The sequence below is a fragment of the Macaca fascicularis genome, chromosome 8, assembly GCF_037993035.2.
Source record: "Macaca fascicularis isolate 582-1 chromosome 8, T2T-MFA8v1.1".
Taxonomy (NCBI): Eukaryota; Metazoa; Chordata; class Mammalia; order Primates; family Cercopithecidae; genus Macaca; species Macaca fascicularis.
In genome coordinates, this window is record NC_088382.1 from 144,892,878 (window position 1) to 144,911,480 (window position 18,603).

General features: G+C 42.0%; 1 long non-coding RNA gene across 3 annotated transcripts in view; it reads right to left on the reverse strand.

Annotated features, from left to right (window-relative positions):
* LOC102132593 (uncharacterized) overlaps window positions 1-18,603 on the reverse strand; it is a 104,701-nt gene that overhangs the window by 22,569 nt on the left and 63,529 nt on the right. Inside the window, exons 2-3 of one of the 3 annotated variants that reach the window (XR_010577505.2) lie at window positions 12,526-12,559; window positions 9,773-10,055 (exon numbers count right to left, since the gene is read on the reverse strand). The exons of the other annotated variants lie outside the window; for them this stretch is intronic. This is a non-coding gene — a long non-coding RNA (uncharacterized lncRNA). The remainder of the gene's footprint in view (window positions 1-9,772; window positions 10,056-12,525; window positions 12,560-18,603) is intronic. 3 annotated transcript variants of the gene reach the window in all.

Here is an 18,603-nt window from a genome sequence, read left to right on the forward strand (position 1 = left end):
TCACATCAGACTCTTAATACTAGCTACTTTTGGGGAAGAGGATGTATTGGATGACGGTGAAGGCAGATTTGAATTTTACCTTCACTAGTATGTGTTTTTTAAATTTTTTTTTTTTAATTTCAGTAGGTTTTGTGGAAAAGGTGGTGTTTGGTTACATGAATAAGTTCTTTAGTGGTGATTTCTGAGATTTTGGTGCACCCATCACCTGAGCAGTGTACATTGTACCCAATGTGTAGTCTTTTATCCTTCGCCACTCCCCACCCTTTCCCCTGAGTCCCCGAAGTCCAATGTATCATTCTTATGCCTTGGTGTCTCATAGCTTAACTCCCACATATGAGTGAGAACATTTGATGTTTGATTTTCCATTCCTGACTTATTTAGAATAAGAGTCCCCAATTCCATCCAGGTTGCTGTGAATACTATTGTTTTGTTCCTTTTTATGGCTGAGTAGTATTTCATAGTAGCTATACACACACACACACACACACACACACACACAATGTGATGCATATACATCACTCATTGATTAATGGGCATTTGGGCTGGTTCCATATTTTTGCAATTGCAAATTGTGCTGTTATAAACTTATGTGTGCCAGTATCTTTTTTGTATAACGACTTCTTTTCCTTTGGGTAGGTGATACCTAGTAGTGGTATTGCTGGCTCAAATGGTAGATCTACTTTCAGTTCTTTAAGGAATCTCCACACTGTTTTCCATAGCGGTTGTATTAGTTTTCATTCCCATCAGCAGTGTAAAAGTGTTCTCTTTTCACCACATCCATGCCAACATCTATTATTTTTTGATTTTTTTGATGACGGCCATTCTTGCAGGAGTGAGGTGGTATTGCATTGTGGATTTGATTTCCATTTCCCTGATAATTAGTGATGTTGAGAATTTTTCCATATGCTGTTGGCCTTTTGATTATCTTCTTTTGAGAATTGTCTGTTTATGTTCTTCACCACTTTTTGATTTTTTTTCTTGATGATTTGTTTGAGTTCTTTATAGATTCTGAATATTAGTCCTTTGTTGGATGTATAGATTGTGAAGATTTTCTCTCACTGTGTGGATTGTCTGCTAACTCTGCTGATTATTTCTTTTACTGTGCAGAAGCTTTTCAGTTTAATTAAATGGTTTACATTTGTTTTTGTTGCATTTGCTTTTGGGTTCTTGGTCATGAAGTCTTTACCTAAGCCAAAGTCTAGAAGGGTTTTTCAGATGATATCTTCTATAATCTTTATGTTTTCAGGTCTTAGATCTAAGTCTTTGATCCATCTTGAGTTGATTTTTGTACAAGGTGAGAGATGAGGATGAGGATTCAATTTCATTCTTCTACATGTGGCTTGCCAATTATGGGTATCCTTTCCCCACTTTATGTTTTGTTTTCTTTGTTGAAAATCAATTGGCTGTAAGTATTTGGCTTTTTTCCTGGGTTCTCTGTTCTGTTTCATTGATCTATGTACCTATTTTATACTAGTACCATGCTGTTTCAGTGACTATGGCCTTATGGTATGGTTTGAAGTCGGGTAATGTGATGCCTCCAGATTTATTCTTTTTGCTTAGTCTTGCTTTGGCTATGTGGGATCTTTTTTCATTCCATATGAATTTTAGGATTGTTTTTTCTAGTTCCATGAAGAATGATGGTGGTATTTTGATGGGAATTGCATTGGATATGTAGATTGCTTTTGGCAGTATGGTCATTTTCACAATATTGATTCTACCTATCCATGAGCCTGGGATGTGTTTCCATTTGTTTGTGTCGTCTATGATTTCTTTCAGCAGTGTTTTGTAGTTTTCCTTATAGAGGTCTATTAGGTTAGGTTTGGTTAGGTTTATTCTCAAGTATTTTCTTTCTTTTTTTTGTTGTTGTTGAAGCTATTGTGAAAGGGGTTGAGTTCTTGATTTGATTCTTAGCTTGGTTGCTGCTGGTGTATAACAGAACTACTGATTTGTGTATATTAATTTTGTATCCTGAAACGTTGCTGAATTCATTTACCGGTTCTCGGAGCCTTTTGGATGAGTCTTTAGGGGTTTCTAGGTACATGATCATATCATTAGCAAACAGTGACAGTTTCACTTCCTCTTTACTTATTTGGTTGCCCTTTATTTCTCTCTTTTGTCTGATTGCTTCGACTAGGACTTCCCATACTTTGTTGAATAGAAGTGTTGAAAGTGGGTATCCTTGTTTTGTTTCAGTTTTCACAGGGAATTTTTTCAACTTTTCCCCATTCGGTATAATGTTGGCTGTGTGTTTGTCATAGATGGCTTTCATTACCTTAAGGTATGTCCCTTCAGTGCTGATTTTGCTGAGAGTTTTAATCATAAAGGGACGCTGGATTTTGTCAAACACTGTTTCATCATCTATTGAGATGATCATGGGATTTCTGTTTTTAATTCTGTTTATGTGGTTTATCGTATGTTTTATTGACTTACGTATGTTAAACTGTCCCTTCATTCCTGGTATTAAACCCACTTGATCATGGTGGATTATCTTTTTGATATGCTGTTGGATTCAATTCACTAGTAATTTTGTCTCTATTTTCATCAGGGATATTGGTCTATAGTTTTCTATTTTTGTTGTGTCCTTCCCTGGTTTTGGTGTTAGGGTGATACTGGCTTCATAGAGTGATTTAGGGAAGATTTCCTCTTTATCTTTTGGAATAGTGTCAATAGGATTGGTACCAGTTCTTCTTTTACTGTCTGATAGAATTCAACTCAACTGTGAATCCATCTGGTCCTGGACTTTTTTTGTTGGCAATTTTTATATTACTATTTCAATCCTGCTGCTTGTTATTGGTCTGTTCAGAGATTCTATATCCTCCTGTTTTAATCTAGGAAGGTTGTGTATTTCCAGGAATTTATCCATCTCCCCTAGGTTTTCTAGTTTATGCACGCAATGGTGTTTATAGTAGCCTTGAATACTCTTTTGTATTTCTGTGGTATCAGTTTCATATCTCCCTTTTCATTTCTAATTGAGCTTATTTGGATCTCCTCTCTTCTTTTCTTGGTTAATCTTACTAATGATCTATCAATTTTATTAATCTTTTTCAAGAACCATTTTTTGGTTTATCTTTTGTATTGTTTTTATTGTTTCAATTTCATTTAGTTCTGCTCTGACCTTTGTTATTTCTTTTCTTCTGCTGGGTTTGGGTTTGGATTGTTCTTGTTTTTCCAGTTTCATGAGGTGTGACCTTACATTGTCTATTTGTGCTCTTTCAGACTTTTTGATGTAGGCATTTAATGCTATGAACTTTCCTCTTAGCACCACTTTTGCTGTATCCCAGAAGTTTTGATAGGTTTTGTCACTATTATCTTTCAGTTCAAATAATTTTTTAATTTCCATCTTGATTTCATTGTTGACCCAATGATTATTCAGGAGCAGGTTATTTAATTTCTAAATATGCATGGTTTTGAGGGTTCTTTTTGGAGTTGATTTCCAATTTGATTCTGCTATGGTCTGAGAGAGTACTTGATATAATTTCAGTTTTCTTAAGTTTACTGAGACTTGTTTGGGGCCTATCATATGGTCCATCTTGGAGAATGTTCCATGTGCTGATGAGTATGTACATTCTGCAGTTGTTGGGTAGAATGTTCTGTAAGTATCTGTTAAGTCCATTTGTTGTAGGGTATGATTTAAGTCCTTTTTTTGTTGTTGACTTTCTATCTGGATGACCTGTCTAGTGCTGTCAGTGAAGTATTGAAGTCCCCTGCTGTTATTGTGTTGCCATCTACCGAATTTTTTAGGTCTAGTAGCAATTGCTTTATAAATTTGGGAGCTCAGTGTTAGTTGCATATATATTTAGAATTGTGATATTTTCCTGTTGGATTAGTCTTTTTATCATTATATAATGTCTCTCTTTTTCTTTTATAACTGCTGTTGCTTTAAAGTTTGTTTTGCCTTATATAAGAATAGCTATTCCTGCTCACTTTTAGTGTCCATTTGCATTAAATATCTTTTTTTACCCCCTTACCTCAAATTTATGTGAATCCTTTTGTGTTAGGTAAGTCTCCTGAAGACAGCAGAAACTTGGTTGGTGAATTCTTATCCATTCTGCCATATCCATTTAAGTGGAGCATTTAGGCCATATACATTCAATGTTAATTTTCAAATGTGGGATACTATTCTATTCATCTTGTATTTCTTGTATATCTGAATACCTTGTTAATTGTCCATTGCGTTATTGTTATATAGAGATTTATGCTTTAAGGAGGTTCTAGGATTTAAAGGATTTGTTTCAAGATTTAGAACTCCTTTTAGCAGTTCTCGTAGTGCTGACTTGGTAGTGGCAAATTCTCTCAGCATTTGTTTGTCTGGAAAAGACTATCTCTTCTTCATTTATGAAGCTTAGTTTTGCTGGATACAGAATTCTTGACTGATCATTGTTTTGCTTAAGGAGGTTAAAAATAGCACTCCAGTCCCTTCTAGCTTGTAGGGTTTTTTCTGAGAAATTGGCTTTAATCTGATAGGTTTTCCTTTAGAGGTTACCTGATGCTTTTGCTTCATACCTCTTAAGATTCTTTCCTTTTTCTTGACTTTAGATAACCTGATGACTGTGTGCCTCAGTGATTATCTTTTTGTGGTGAATTTCACAGGTGTTCTTTGAGCTTCTTATATTTGTATGTCTAGATCTCTAGCATGGCCGGGGAAGTTTTCCTTGATTATTCCCTCAAGTCTGTTTTCCAAACTTTTAGATTTCTCTTCTTCCTCAGGAACACATTTAATATAGTCCCAGACTTCTTGGAGGTATTGTTTATTTTTTAAATTTATTTATTTGTCTTTGATGGATTGGGCTAATTAGAAAGCCTTGTCTTTGAGCTCTGTGTTTTTATTTTTTTCTACTTGTTTGATTTTATTGCTGAGACTTTCCAGTGCATTTTGCATTTCTCTAAGTGTGTCCTTGATTTCCAGAAGTTGTGATTTATGCTATCTATTTCACTGAAGAATTTTCCTTTTATATCCTGTGTTATGTTTTTTATTTCTTTAAACTGAACTTCACCTTTCTCTGGTCTTTGATTAGCTTAATAACTGATATTCTACATGGATGAAGCTGGAAGCCATTATCCTCAGCAAACTAACACAGGAACAGAAAACCAAACACTGTATGTTCTCATTTATAAGTGGAAGCTGAACAATGAGAACACATGGACACAGAGAGGGAAACAACACACATTGGGGCTTGTCCGGGGGGTAGGGAGTGGGAGAGCATCAGGATAAATAGCTAATGCATGAAGGGCTTAATACCTAGGTGAAGGGTTGAGAGGTACAGCGAACCACCATGGCACATATTTACCTATGTAACAAACCTGCATGTCCTGCACATGTATCCTGGAACTTAAAATAAAATAAAAATTTTTAAAAATCGACCTTCTGAATTATCTTTCTGGCAATTCAGAGAATTCATCTTGACTTGGATCCATTGCTGATGAGCTGGTGTGAGCTTTTTAGGGTGTTAAAGAATCTTGTTTTGTCATATTACCAGATTTTTTTTTAGTTCCTTCTCATTTAGGTAGACTATGTCAGAGGTAAGACCTAGAATTCAAAGGTTGCTGTTCAGATTCTGTGGAGTGCTCCCTTGATGTGGTGTTCTCCCTCTTACCCTAGGAATGAGGCTTCCTGAGAGCCAAACTGTAGTGATTGTTTTTGCTCTTCTGGGTCTAGCCACTCAGTGGAGCTACTGGGCTCCAGGCTGGTATTGGGAAGTGTCTGCAAAGAGTCCTGTGATGTGATCCATCTTCAGGTCTTGCAGCCGTGGTCCAGTGGAGGTAGGAGGGGAGTAAAGTGGACTCTGTGAGGGTCCTTGGTTATATTTTTGTTGAGTGTGCTGCTTTTGTGTTGGTAGGCCTCCAGCCAGGGGGTGGCGCTTTCAAAGACACATCAGTTGGGGTCCTATAGGGAGGATGCAAACTTGCCTCCATTGCCTAGTTAAGTATTCAGGTTTCTCAGTCAGTGGGTAGGGCCATAGAGCTCCCAGGAGATTATGACCTTTGTCTTTGGCTACCAGGGCAGGTAGAGATGCAGAGAAGCATGTCTGAGCTCAGCCTCTCCTTGGACAGGGTTTGCTGCAGCTGCTTTGGGGGATGGGGATGTGGTTCCAAGTCCAGTGGACTTATATTCCCAGGGGAATTATGGCTGTGTCTGCTGACTTATACAGGTTGCCAGGAGATGGGGGGAAAGCTGGCAGTCACAGGTCTCATCCCTCTTCCATGCAGCCTGCAGTCCCAGAGACTGGTCTCACTCCCACTGTGCCCCCCTAACAGCACTGAGTCTATTTCCAGACAGCCGGTGACCATGAGTTTCTCCACTGAGAAAGCAAGCAGACTCACTGTTTTTTTTGCATCTTAGGGAGACTGCAGCAGTGATCCAGTTCCTTCAAAGTTTCTGTGGATTCTCTCAGCTTTCCTGGTTTGTCCCTGTGGTAGTTCTTGGAGCAAAAGTTCATGATGTGAGTCTCCACATGCTGCTCTGTGCATCTGAGCGGGAACTGCAAGCTAGTCCTACCTCCTATTCACCATCTTAATCCTAGTATTTATATTTTTGTACAATACGTAGTTCTTTGGGCACTCAAAAAAATATTTTTGGCTGGGCATGGTGGCTCACACCTGTAATCTCAGCTCTTTGGGAGGCCATGGCAGGCGAATCACCTGAGGTTGGGAGTTCGAGACCAGACTGGGTGAAACCCAGTCTCTAACATGGTGAAAACCCTGTCTCTACTAAAAATATAAAATTAGCTGGGCATGGTGGTATGCACCTGTAATCCCAGCTACTCTGGAGGCTGAAGTAGGAGAATCACTTGAACCCAGGAGGCAGAGGTTGCAATGAGCTGAGATCGCACCATTGCACTCCAGCCTAGGCAATAGAGTGAGACTCTGTCTCCCTGCCCCCACCAAAAATAAATTTTAAAAACCCTATATTTTAAAATTAAACAATGTGGATTGAGTCATATATGCACCAGCTAGACATGCTCCTAACTCAAAGATTCCAAGTCTCTGCTTCTGTCCTCCAGCCAGTGGGGAGCTATGGATGGTTTTTGAGGGCATGATTGACCTGGTCACAGTCACAGGAATTCTTAAATAAATAGCTCTTTATTTTGTTGTTTCATTTTCCTCACCTACTCTTTCCAGTGTTTACATGCTTTCTTCATTTTTGTTGCCGGCAATTGGCAGTTTTTCTTTAATTTTTTTTTCTTCACCAAGCCTCCAAGTTTATTTCTCTCTTAAGGTCTTTATTATTTTCCTCTTTTCAGACAAAAATTAGTTGCTGAAGCCATTTCTTCTCTGGTGCTTGATGAGTCTCCAGAGACGTTGCATACAGCCAAAGAGCTTTGTATATGACTCCCCTAAGACAGTAAGAGGTGATGGGAAACAAGCCACAGGGATCAGGAGACAAGGCTTCTGGCCCTATCTCAGCACTGGCCTGGGGGCTCTCCCTCCCCATGCCTCGGATTCCATGCTAACAACAGGGAGAGGTCAGTGCAGAGATCCCTGGAGACCCCATCCTGTCATGACCATCTACAATCCCAAGGCAATGAGTGAACACTGAAGTTCAAAAACATTGGCCGTCGAGAAAGCAGAGAGCCCTGCAGAACAGCTTGAGTCTCTCATATCAAGAGCTCAAAACTTCCAGCCCCCTGCTGCCCACACAGAGAGCTTCTCAGTCACTGGGCAATGACTGGGCAGTGGTTTGTTCTATGGCAGAGACCACGAGGGAACTAACACTGCTGCACTCACCCCAGCATGCAGCCACATCAGCATCACAGAGATCAAATGCCTCCTTTCCTTGATGGGAAAAAGGTTCTTACAGAGATGAAGGTCATGTGCCTTGCCCAATGTCATGTGGCTGGGTTGGGGGTGGGATGACAGTGATACAAACAGGAGACAGGGAAATACTGTGTAGAAGAGGGCATTTCCCCAACAAAGGCCCTGCTCTCAAGCCTGAAGACCTGCTGCCCTAAATGAGGACAGGCATTTTCTGTTTTTGTGCCCAGAAAGTTGCTTTTGGCCTGCCATTCTCCCCATGTTGCCCCCATATGAACCTGAGACCTTAGTGAGCACACACACAAATGACTGAACATTGAGACCAGCAAATCAGCAGACGAGCAGACCAGCAGACCAGCAATGGTGGAAAGATGCAGCAGGGAAAGAAAGAAGAGGAGGGATGACTGGACACCAAGGGGAGTTTGGCTGGGGGCAGTCAGAGAACAGTCTGGCTGCTGGGTGACCCGACTCCAGGAGAAGACCAACTTCCCACTCCATCCCCACTTCCAGCTCCCCATCCATCTCGCTGAGAGCCACCTCCACCACTCAATAAAACTTTGCACTCATCCCTCAAGCTCATGTATGATCCAATTCTTTTAGGACACTGGGCAAGAGTTTGGGATATGGAAGGTTGTCACACTGGCTCTCTGCCCTTGGGATAAGGCAGAGAGTTCATTGAGCTGATTAACACACAAGCTGTCTGCAGATGGCAAATCTGAAAGAGCTTGTAGCACACACCCACTTGGACTTCAGGAGTCGCAGGCACCGACCTCTTGACGTTGCGGTGGGGCAGGAGCCCAAAAGTGCTCACCTCAGCCTCTGCACCTACCTGTCAGCATGCTTCTCCTAGGGGTTTGAGCTGCAGGGCAAACAAGCAGGCAAGCCACACCCCTGTTGCACATCCTGCGAGGGAAATCAGGGAACTCTCCCTTTTCATCAGTTCATTCAATAACAAGCTCTAAGAAATACCACTCCAGTTCTCACCATCTCCCTACTTCTACCTCTCCAGGGAGAGTGGTCTCCACTGAATTGGCATTGGGGTTAAACAGATCTGAGTTTGTCACTGACTAGCTTTGTGATCTGATTTTTAAAAGGCTCATATCTTCACATGGGTTGTTCTCAATTTCAGATGTTCTACTCCTTCTTTTTTGCCTACATCCATTTTATTCTTGTTCTTTAAAATCTCTATCAGGGGACTTCTCCCTGAAGCCCTCCTGCCTCCTCCAGTCATGTTCACTCACCCCTCCTACCCTCTTGGTATGCCCTGGATTTAATTTGTCTCTCCCACTGGATGATGATGCTTTTTCCTTCAGTCTCTCCCATGCGAGATTGTGAGCTCCAGGTAGAAGAGGGCCACACCTATGTATCTCCCAGAAATGGGCACAGAGGACTGTAAAATGTGAGACTTTCACAGCTCAATGCAAAGGGCTGTGAGAGAATAGGGACTAGAATGTAACCATCTCAGGCTCCCTGTAGCTATAAATTCCTTGTGGATGGCAGGTGCTCAGCACAGTGCTCTGTACAGGTTGTTGCTCTCAAAATATAAAACAAAAAGCTTCAGAGATAAGTTGTTTCTATTAGTCACTTACACCATAGTATGAAGTTGACGGTGCATTGCCTGCCTCTTAGGGATGCTGACTTTTAAGTTTCTCTCCTTGAATAATTAAAAACTCAGGATCATACATCAAGAAGCAGCAGAGAAGAGAATGGAGGGGAAAAGAGAGGAGAGAATAAAGCTAAAGGGATGTCAGCTTCTCTGAAAAGACAATTAGCCCTCGTGCCCATGCCTCAGGCTGGCTTCTCTTAGTAACTCAGAAATTTTATTTCCATGAATTCTACCCCTCTTGTGACCCTCCAGGAGAATAAGATCTCAGCAAGGCCCTCTTCTGAGCTGATATCTCCATCCTGGACCTGCCAGAGGCAGTTTGTTTCCTTGTTTACATGCTGAGAGACACAGCCTCTATTTGGCAGGAAGTGTGAACAAACAGACCTGAGGCGATTTCTTTTCATCACCACCTACCTCCTAGAACAACTGTCACTTCCTCCTTCCTTCCTTCCTTCTCTCTCACAGAGCTTTAATGCCGAGAATACCAAATGGAGATCACAGTTCTGGGTGTGAGTCACGATTTCACTACCGGCTAGCACTGTGACATTCTGCCTTGGTTTCTTCATCTGTGAAATGGGACAAAGTCCTTGTCATCTCTTCCACTATGCAGTCAGTTCAGGTAAATGCATCAATGTCATGAATTCAGCAAAATGCATCCCGTCTTTTTTGATGGTAGGTGCAGCATCTGCAGAAATGCCTAAGACAAAGTTTGTGGGAAGGATTAAATGGGGCAGTGTGGAATAACAACCAAGGTGTCAAATTATTTTCCAGAGGATGCTTTGTCCATGTTCATGACCTATGCTTTCCTGATCCGTGGGGTCAGGTTCACTTCCTGGAGAGCACTGTGGTGCAGGGACGGTTGTGGCATGCGTGCCTCTTTGTCCACCAACCCATGGCAGAAATCACTGATCAACCCAATATTATCTCAGGATTCTCCTCAACACAGGTATCTGGGAGTCACTGACCATCAGGCAGTAGCCAAAACCTACATGCTATTACAGGAAAAAGCAGCACGGCTTTGGAGTAAAACTAATGTGATTTGAATCTGGTTCCTCTGAAGCATTGAGCAAGTTTGACAATCTCCTTAAATGAAAGTACTCATCCATATCTGTATAAAGAATATATTTCTGCCTAACTCCCAGGTTTCCTGTGATAATTAAACAAGACTAAATATCATGGAAATACATATACATAGTAGTACTCCCTTCCTTCCTTCCTTCCTTCCTTCCTTCCTTCCTTCCTTCCTTCCTTCCTTCCTTCCTTCCTTCCTTCTTCTTTCCTTCCTTCCTTCCTTCCTTCCTTCCTTCCTTCCTTCCTTCCTTCCTTCCTTCCTTCCTTCCTTTCTTTCTTTCTTTCTTTCTTTCTTTCTTTCTTTCTTTCTTTCTTTCTTTCTTTCTTTCTTCTTTCTTTCTTTCTTTCTTTCTTTCTTTCTTTCTTTCTTTCTTTCTTTCTTTCTTTCTTTCTTTCTTTCTTTCTTTCTTTCTTTCCTTCCCTGCCTCCCTCCCTCCCTCCCTCCCTCCTTCCTTCTTCTTTCTTTCTTTCTTTCTTTCTTTCTTTCTTTCTTTCTTTCTTTCTTTCTTTCTTTCTTTCTTTCTTTCTTTCTTTCTTTCTTTCTTTCCACTATGGAGTCTTGCTCTGTTGCCCAGGCTGGAGTGCAATGGCATGACCTTGGCTCACTGCAACCTCTGCCTCGCAGTTTCAAGCAATTCTCCTGCCTCAGTCTCCCGAGTAGCTGGGATTACAGGCATGCACCACCACCCCTGGCTAATTTTTGTGTTTTTAGTAGGGATGGGGTTTCACCATGTGGCCAGGCTGGTCTCAAACTCCTGACCTCATGATCTGCCCGCCTTGGCCTCCCAAAGTGCTGGGTTACAGGCGTGAGCCACCGCACCTGGCTGGTAGTACTCTTTTTCTACCCTGACCTTCCAATTCTAAACAGGTCTTTCCCCTGATTCTCAGTTTTTACCATCTGTAAAATATTATTAATAGAGCTGTTCTCGCAAGGTTGTTTTGGAGTTTCAAAGTGCTGCCCCTTGCTTTTGACAACTCTCGGTCATATTGAGGTAAGAAGTTAAAAGTCTTGGCTCGGTGTCATGGCTCACATCTATAATCCCAGCATTTTGGGAGGTGGGCAGATCACTTGACGTCGGGAGTTTGAGGTATTTTGTACTCAAAATACAAAAATTAGCTGGGCATGGTGGCGTTCACCTGCAATTCCTGGTACTTGGGAGGCTGAGGCAGGAGATTTGCTTGAACCTGGGAGGCAGAGGTTACAGAGAGCTGAGATCACACCATTGCACTCCAACCTGGGTGACAGAGTGAGACTGTGTATCAAAAAATGAATAAACGAATACAAGTCCTGACTCTCACCCTCATCACTGTCTTCTGTGCACAACTAAACCAATGTGTCCCTAGCCGAAGTTCTATCTTGCCTCAGTTTCCCTTCTATCCTCTCCCTAGTTTTGAGAATCAGTCAGCATAAGTTGGGGAAGGGCCATTATTTCCAAGCAAATAAAAGAGTTAGATCTTGGTCCAGCATGTGTGTGTGTGTGTGTGTGTGTGTGTGTGTGTGTGTGTGTGTTGCGGTAGGGGAGGGTGGAGAGGGGAAAGGTGAGTTAATTCATTCAGTAGCAGCCCTGACTACCTCCTCCTCCCAGTTTGCTTCATCCTGGGGGGTTGGGAAGTGGAGGCCAAAACCTGGATGTTCCTTAGAACTCTTAGGGGTTTGATTTTCCCTCAGCCCCTTCAGGACCTTTAGTACCCCACTATGCACGTTCTTCAGAAGAAAGACAGCTGGTGTGTCTCAAAGATTTCCCCAGCTATTTCCTCTTGCCCAGTGGATTCCACCAGGGCCTTATCAGGGCTCCTAGGACACAAAATTTAAGGGGGACCTCACTTCCAGCATCCTGCAAGTGCCCATCCTGCAACTGAGAGTGAAGGCCTCCTTAAATGTTCCTTGCCTGCCTCATCCAGCTGGGTCCTGAAAGTATAGAAACAATTGAATAAAAGCCTGAAATGTTAGATGGGAATGTTTGAAGGACTGGACTTTAGAGTCGGGCCCTCCAGGTTCAAATTCCAACACTACCACCACTTGAGTTGTGGCACTTCCTGTAATTTAACTATATATATTTTTTCATCTGTAAATTGGAGATAATAATAGTACTTACCTTCGTACTCATGCTGTGAGGATTCCATTAGGGACTGCATTAGCGTAACCGAGGAAGCATTAGTAAGAATAAAAGAACAATTTTTATTAGACTGTATAATACTGAAAATAATAGGGATCCTGGGGAAGTTAAAGAGAACATATACCTACCAGGTGGCTGGTCCTATGCTAGGTGCCTTATATATGTTTTTTCATATTAAGCCTCAAAAATCTTCTCTATATCATGATGTTAAGAAATTAAGGCCACAAAGGATAAGGAACTTGGCCCAAGATGTTCAATTGACATGAAGAGGTTGGAGTCGTTGAGCTCACGTCCCTGAAATTCCAAATTCTCTGCTGTTTCCTTTTGCCCTAAAGCCATCTTAGTGTGGAAATCCACGCACTGGGTACATGGTTCCTCAGCTGGCTCTTCATTAGGATCTTCTGTGTGGCTTTATAAACACACACTTGCCAGAGTTCCAGGCTTGGCTTAGAATCAACTACAAATCTGTGTTTTGAACAGGAAGCCCTGGGATGGGCATGAACTGTCAGGCTCGGCACCATTGCAGGCTGGGTGACCTCTAAACTCTCTCTCCCTCCAATTTTCTATGTTCAGCCTCTTGAGAAAATGAGAGTGAAAGTGATGATTAAACTGTAAGAATAAAGCGTCTTCCTAAGGAAAGGCTGGCACCTTCTAAGGACATATAATTAAAGCCCAATAGATTAAAATTCCTTTAAGAAATGAGTAATACAAAGATTAAGGCACATCTGATATAGCTTCTTGAATGGCTGCTCAAAGATTTACAGGCAAAGGATAAATCAGCTCTTCTGAGAGAGAAGATACATCTTATTGCTCACATCTGGCAGTGGAAGGTAAAGTGTGCAGAAAAGGAGACGTGCCTGGCAATCTTCAAGCAAGGTGCCAGAAATGCTTTTGCAAATATATTCTGGATGAAGAAAAAGAAAATCCCCTTCAAGCGAATGGTTTGGTTGTCAGTCATGAGTCAAGTGACTTGGCATGTCAAATTTCTTTCTTGGGCAGGTTTTTTATCACACACAGAAGATGAGCAAAGGAACTTAGAGTAATTAGGAGGTAATGAAGTTGTCAGAATAAGCTATTGACCAAAGAGCAGACAAGGGAATAGATGAAAAATTTAAACGTTTCTAATTTAGCTGATCTGGAAGCTGCCACATCTTTTGGCCGTAGGGGAATTATCCTCGGTGCCTAATGAATGAGTTTTTCTGGGCAAAGCAGGGAGCATCCCAGAAGACAAAGGAAGAAGGAATTGGAATCAAAGTCCAAAATGGTAATGGTGATTGTAATATAAATTATAATTAGCCCCTTACGTTTTTATCTGTCTTTGCAAAGCACTTGAACATATATTACCTCATTCAATTTGCACAGAAACCTAAGAGGGAAGAGACATCCAAGGATGTAAGTATGGAAACTTGAGGTCAGAAAGTGTGATCACTTGCTTAAGGGCCGCACATTACCCTTACTAGTGCAGGATTGAGACTTGAATTCTGGTCCTTCCAGCCCACAGCAAAGCCCTCTTCATTATACCTTGACATGGGGGAGCATTGAGGGTAATTAAAGAAATTGACAGACTGGTTAAATTAGATCCATGCAATGAAAATTGCCAGACCCTGTGTCCTTTCTTCTTGCATCCTTCCCTTCCTGCTTCCCTGGTCCCTTCTGCCCTGTCTTCATTATTCATTATTCATTATTTTAATCTGATGAGGTGGGTTCCCTGAAAAGAATCTGGGCTTCCTCTGTTTATTCTGGCTGGTGCTGCTAGTGGGGAAAAAGACCAAAGGATAATTATTTACTTAGCACAGTTTCTGTGTTTTGCCCATGATATGGTTAGGCTTTGTGTACCCAGTCAAATCTCATCTTGACTTGTAATCCCCATAGTCCCCATGTGTCAAGACCAGGTAGAGATAATTGAATCATGGGGGCAGTTTCCCCCTTGCTGTTCCCCGTGATAGTGAGTTCTCACAAGATCTGGTGGTTTTATAAGGGGCTCTTCCCCCTTCACTCGGCACTCTTCCTTCCTGCCACCTTGTGAAGAAGGTGCCTTACTTCCCCTTCACCTTCTGCCATAATTGCAAGCTTCCTGAGGCCTCCCCAGACGTGCTGAACTGTAAGTCAATTAAACCTCTTTCCTTTATAAATTACCTAATCTTGGGCAGTTCTTTCTAGCATTATGAAAATGGACTAATGCAACCCACAAGGTCTGTCTTATTCAGTGCTCGAAATCACTCTGCAAGGTAGGTGTAATTACCCGCTCTGTGGCGCATGCAAAACCTAGGACCCAGAAAGACTAGACAACTCATCCTAAAACTCTACTAAATAAGTTGTGCAGCTCCACCCAGTGTCTCCGTCATCAGTATTTATATTCTTGTTACTATTATTTCCACCTGCCAGGTCATGTTAGCTGGAGAATAACAGGCCACAGAGATGACAATTTAGCCATGAAGCTAAAGGCTGAGAGTGAATATGGCTCAACCTGCAAGTCTGCAAAGATCCTTCCCATCATTGGTACATTGTCTGCCCAGGCTCAGCCTGCCCCATAAATGTGCCTCTCCAGAAATCTATGCCCAACTCTGATCTGCTTGACCCACAGGCCTCCCCATTGATCTCTTCCATGTCGTGGCTACAACTGCCCCCTTCTTATCGATAACTTCTCAACATGTGTCTTTCACCAGACTTCTTTCCTGACCTAGAAATTTCCATATGCAACTGTCTGAGCAGCCCACCTGTCTGCTTCACATCCATGTCCTACTCAGCATATGTGAGGCAACAAGATTACACCCCTCTTTAGAGCTAAGTCAAGTCCTAAGTCTTGAAATCCTCCCTCTCCTTTGCACTCCACACTGAATTACTCATCAAGGATGGGGTAATTCTATTTCCCAAAGTTCTCTTGAATCCATGCTTCTCCTTCTGGTCCTAATGCCAGCCTCATGCCAGCCCCCCATCCTCTCCCACCTATACAGTTACAATAGATTGATAGGTGGTCTTTTAACATCTACTCTTTCTCATCTCCAACCAACATTCCACTGTAATGCTGGAATGACCTTTCTAAGAGGAATGAATATCTGGCTGTACCACGCCCCTTCTTGTGGTTCTCTTCAACTTCACATTAAAGTCCAAGCGATGCAGCATGTGATTAAAGGATGTTTGTCACTTGTTTCGGACTTCCTTCCCTTTCTCACCTTCTACGTTTGCTATCTTCGAACTTCAGGCTCCAGAAAGCCCGAACTGTCTGAACCACCCAAGAATTCTAGCCTCTCTCATCTCCTGATGCCTGTGTGTGCTATTTCTTCTGCCTATAGCACCCATCTATTTCTTGTCCTTCAGAAAAATTTCTGTTTATTCATCAAGTCTCGTCTCAAGTTCTAGCTCTTCTGTGAAACATTTTCTTACTCATCCGGGAAAACTTAAGAACCTTGTGACACACCTGTGTCCTGGCTGTTGACATGCCGGGTAGCAACATTTGTAGGAATGACTGCCTTCTCCATTTCACTGGGAACTCTTCAGGGAAAACACCAAATATCTACTTATTTTGGTATCTCCATAAGGGTCAGGAAAAAAAGTTTCTTAAATAGATTTAAGTAATCATCCAATCTGTAAACCTCTGTCTGACCCAAGCATACTACAAAATATATAGGCATAATAAGTCTTTATTAGGCAATTACTAAAGTGTTTTTCCATTTGTTCAGAGGGAAAAAGCTTTATTTCTGATTTTCCTCTAAATTATTGCCAAATGAAATTCTACTTTTTCCTTCTTTTCTCTGTTCTTAAAATTGCTGCCCTTATAAATAAACTTTGCACAGATATTTTGTGTACGGAAATGAAATTGATAGTATACACACCTGTTGGAATGGCTCAAAATGATAATATCAAGGACTAGCAAGGATACAAAGCAACTGAAAATTGTATGCCTTGCTTGTGGGATGCAAAATAATAAGCATTTTGGAAAAGAGTGTGTGGCAATTTTTTATAAATTAAACTTCACTTACAATATGACCCAGCAATCCTACTCCTATTTACCCAAGAAAAAGAAAGACGCGTGTTTACAGAAAAGCTGTACACAAATATTTATGGCAGTTTTATCCATAATTACCAAAAACTAAAAATAAGTCAAATGTACTTCAACTAGTGAATGAGTAAACAAACTATGGTGCATAGTTTGTGCACCATATGCATAAGTTCATAAGCAATGCAGTCATTCTCAGCAATAAAGAGAAACAAACTGCCTAACACATTGTATACACATGCAGCTCAGGGTAGACCATACATGTGGACATACTTCATGAGCGGTGAAGCACGTGAAGGTGATGTCATTATCATTTTCAGTCTGATGAATATTCTAACCTAAACAAATAACTAAAACAGACTTATTTTTCTCCAGTCACTCCCTAGACTTGTGCTTTGCTGAATTTCCCCATCTTGTCCCTTGGTGGCATCCTAGGAAGATTCCATCACTCTCCTGCCACATCAGGAGTGAAGTCCAGGCTGGCTAGTCCAATTGAAGCTGACAGTCTCCTTCCAAATGCTACCCTTGCTTCTTCCCTGACCTGCAGCTCCAAGCTTATGTGTACCTTGAGGCCTTGATGTGGGGAGGCTGGAAGGTGTACACTTTTATTCCTCTTCTCTTTTCTCTTCTTTGTCCCCTCATAGAAAAGGGATGGAGGAGAGGAAAACACCTGTGTAATGGGCCAATTTTTGGTGTACTCCTTAAAGCCCTAACCCCCACGGAGATGGTTTGTGGGGGTGGAGCCTTCAGAGGATGATAGGATTAGCGTTCTTATAAAAAAGGAAGAGAGACCAAAGTGCTCTCTCTGTCTCTATCTCTGTCTGGTCTCTCTCTCCCCCCACACACATACACATGCTAAGAAAAAGCTATGTGAGGACACAATAAGAAAACAGCCATCTACAATCCAGGAAGAGAGCCTGCACTTGGAACTGAACGCCGCTGAACTCTGGTCTTGGGCATTCCAGCCTTCAGAGCTGTGAGAAAAGAAGTGTCTGCTGTTGAAACCACCTAGTCTGTGGTATTTTGTTACGGCAGCCTGAGCTGACTAAGACAGCCTCTAACCAGTGCTGCCAAGCCCCTTGCTTGGCTTCCACTGGCCTTTGTTCTTCCAAAAAGGAGCTTCAGAGATGTATTTTCAACAACTCTCTCTGCTTCCCTCTCATGAGGAATTGCATGTAAGGAGTGGGGAGCTGCATCTGCAAGCTTCTGGTAGGAGGAGCCATGTGAAGTAGAGCTACTGTTGATGTGCATTAGATCAAAGCCACTGCCAACCAGCAGCCAACTGTAGTGCAAGCTAGAAATTATCTATTGTTGGGAGCTGCTGAGATGTAGGAGTCATTTGGTACCTCAGCAAACTAATCCCCTACTTGCCTAAGCAAATCAGCAGGTCCCTACAAAAGCTGAGATCCATCCTTGGAATGTGATGCCTAGCCTAGCATGCACTATTTTGATTGGCCAGGACTGGGTCACCCCTCTTACAGTCACCTGTAACTCCTATGAGAGATTCTCATGGAGTTGCTTTCTTCTGGCTTTGGGACTCAGAGACTCACCTCTTGCTATGTACACTGAATTCCAACCATGTTTCCCTGGGAAAATTCTCCTGATGTGCTAGTCTTCTACTTCTATCGGCTGGAGAGGGGATGGGAGGACAGGGGATGCAGCACAGCCAGCTCAGCTGTGTCTCAATAATTGTTGGAGGCATTGTCTCCTCATTGACCTTGCCATTATTTTTGGTTTTCTATAGATAGACTGTTCTCTCTCTCTCTCTCTCTCTCTCTCTCTCTCTCTCTGTCTGTCTGTCTGTCTCCCCACTCCCTGCCTCAGCATTGAGTTCTAGTGCCCAGTTCCAGGATAACAGAAAACTTCCACTCAATAGTGAGATATTACTTCTATTAACACACACCCTGAGTGATAGTTGGGCAAGACAATCAAGCCATCTCTCCTGAGGTAGAGGGCTGCTAAGGCAGTCCTACATTCTGAAAATATCACTCACTCACAAGATCATTTGCTCGTGCATTCATAACTTTAACCAATCCATATAATATGCCTACTGAACTTAC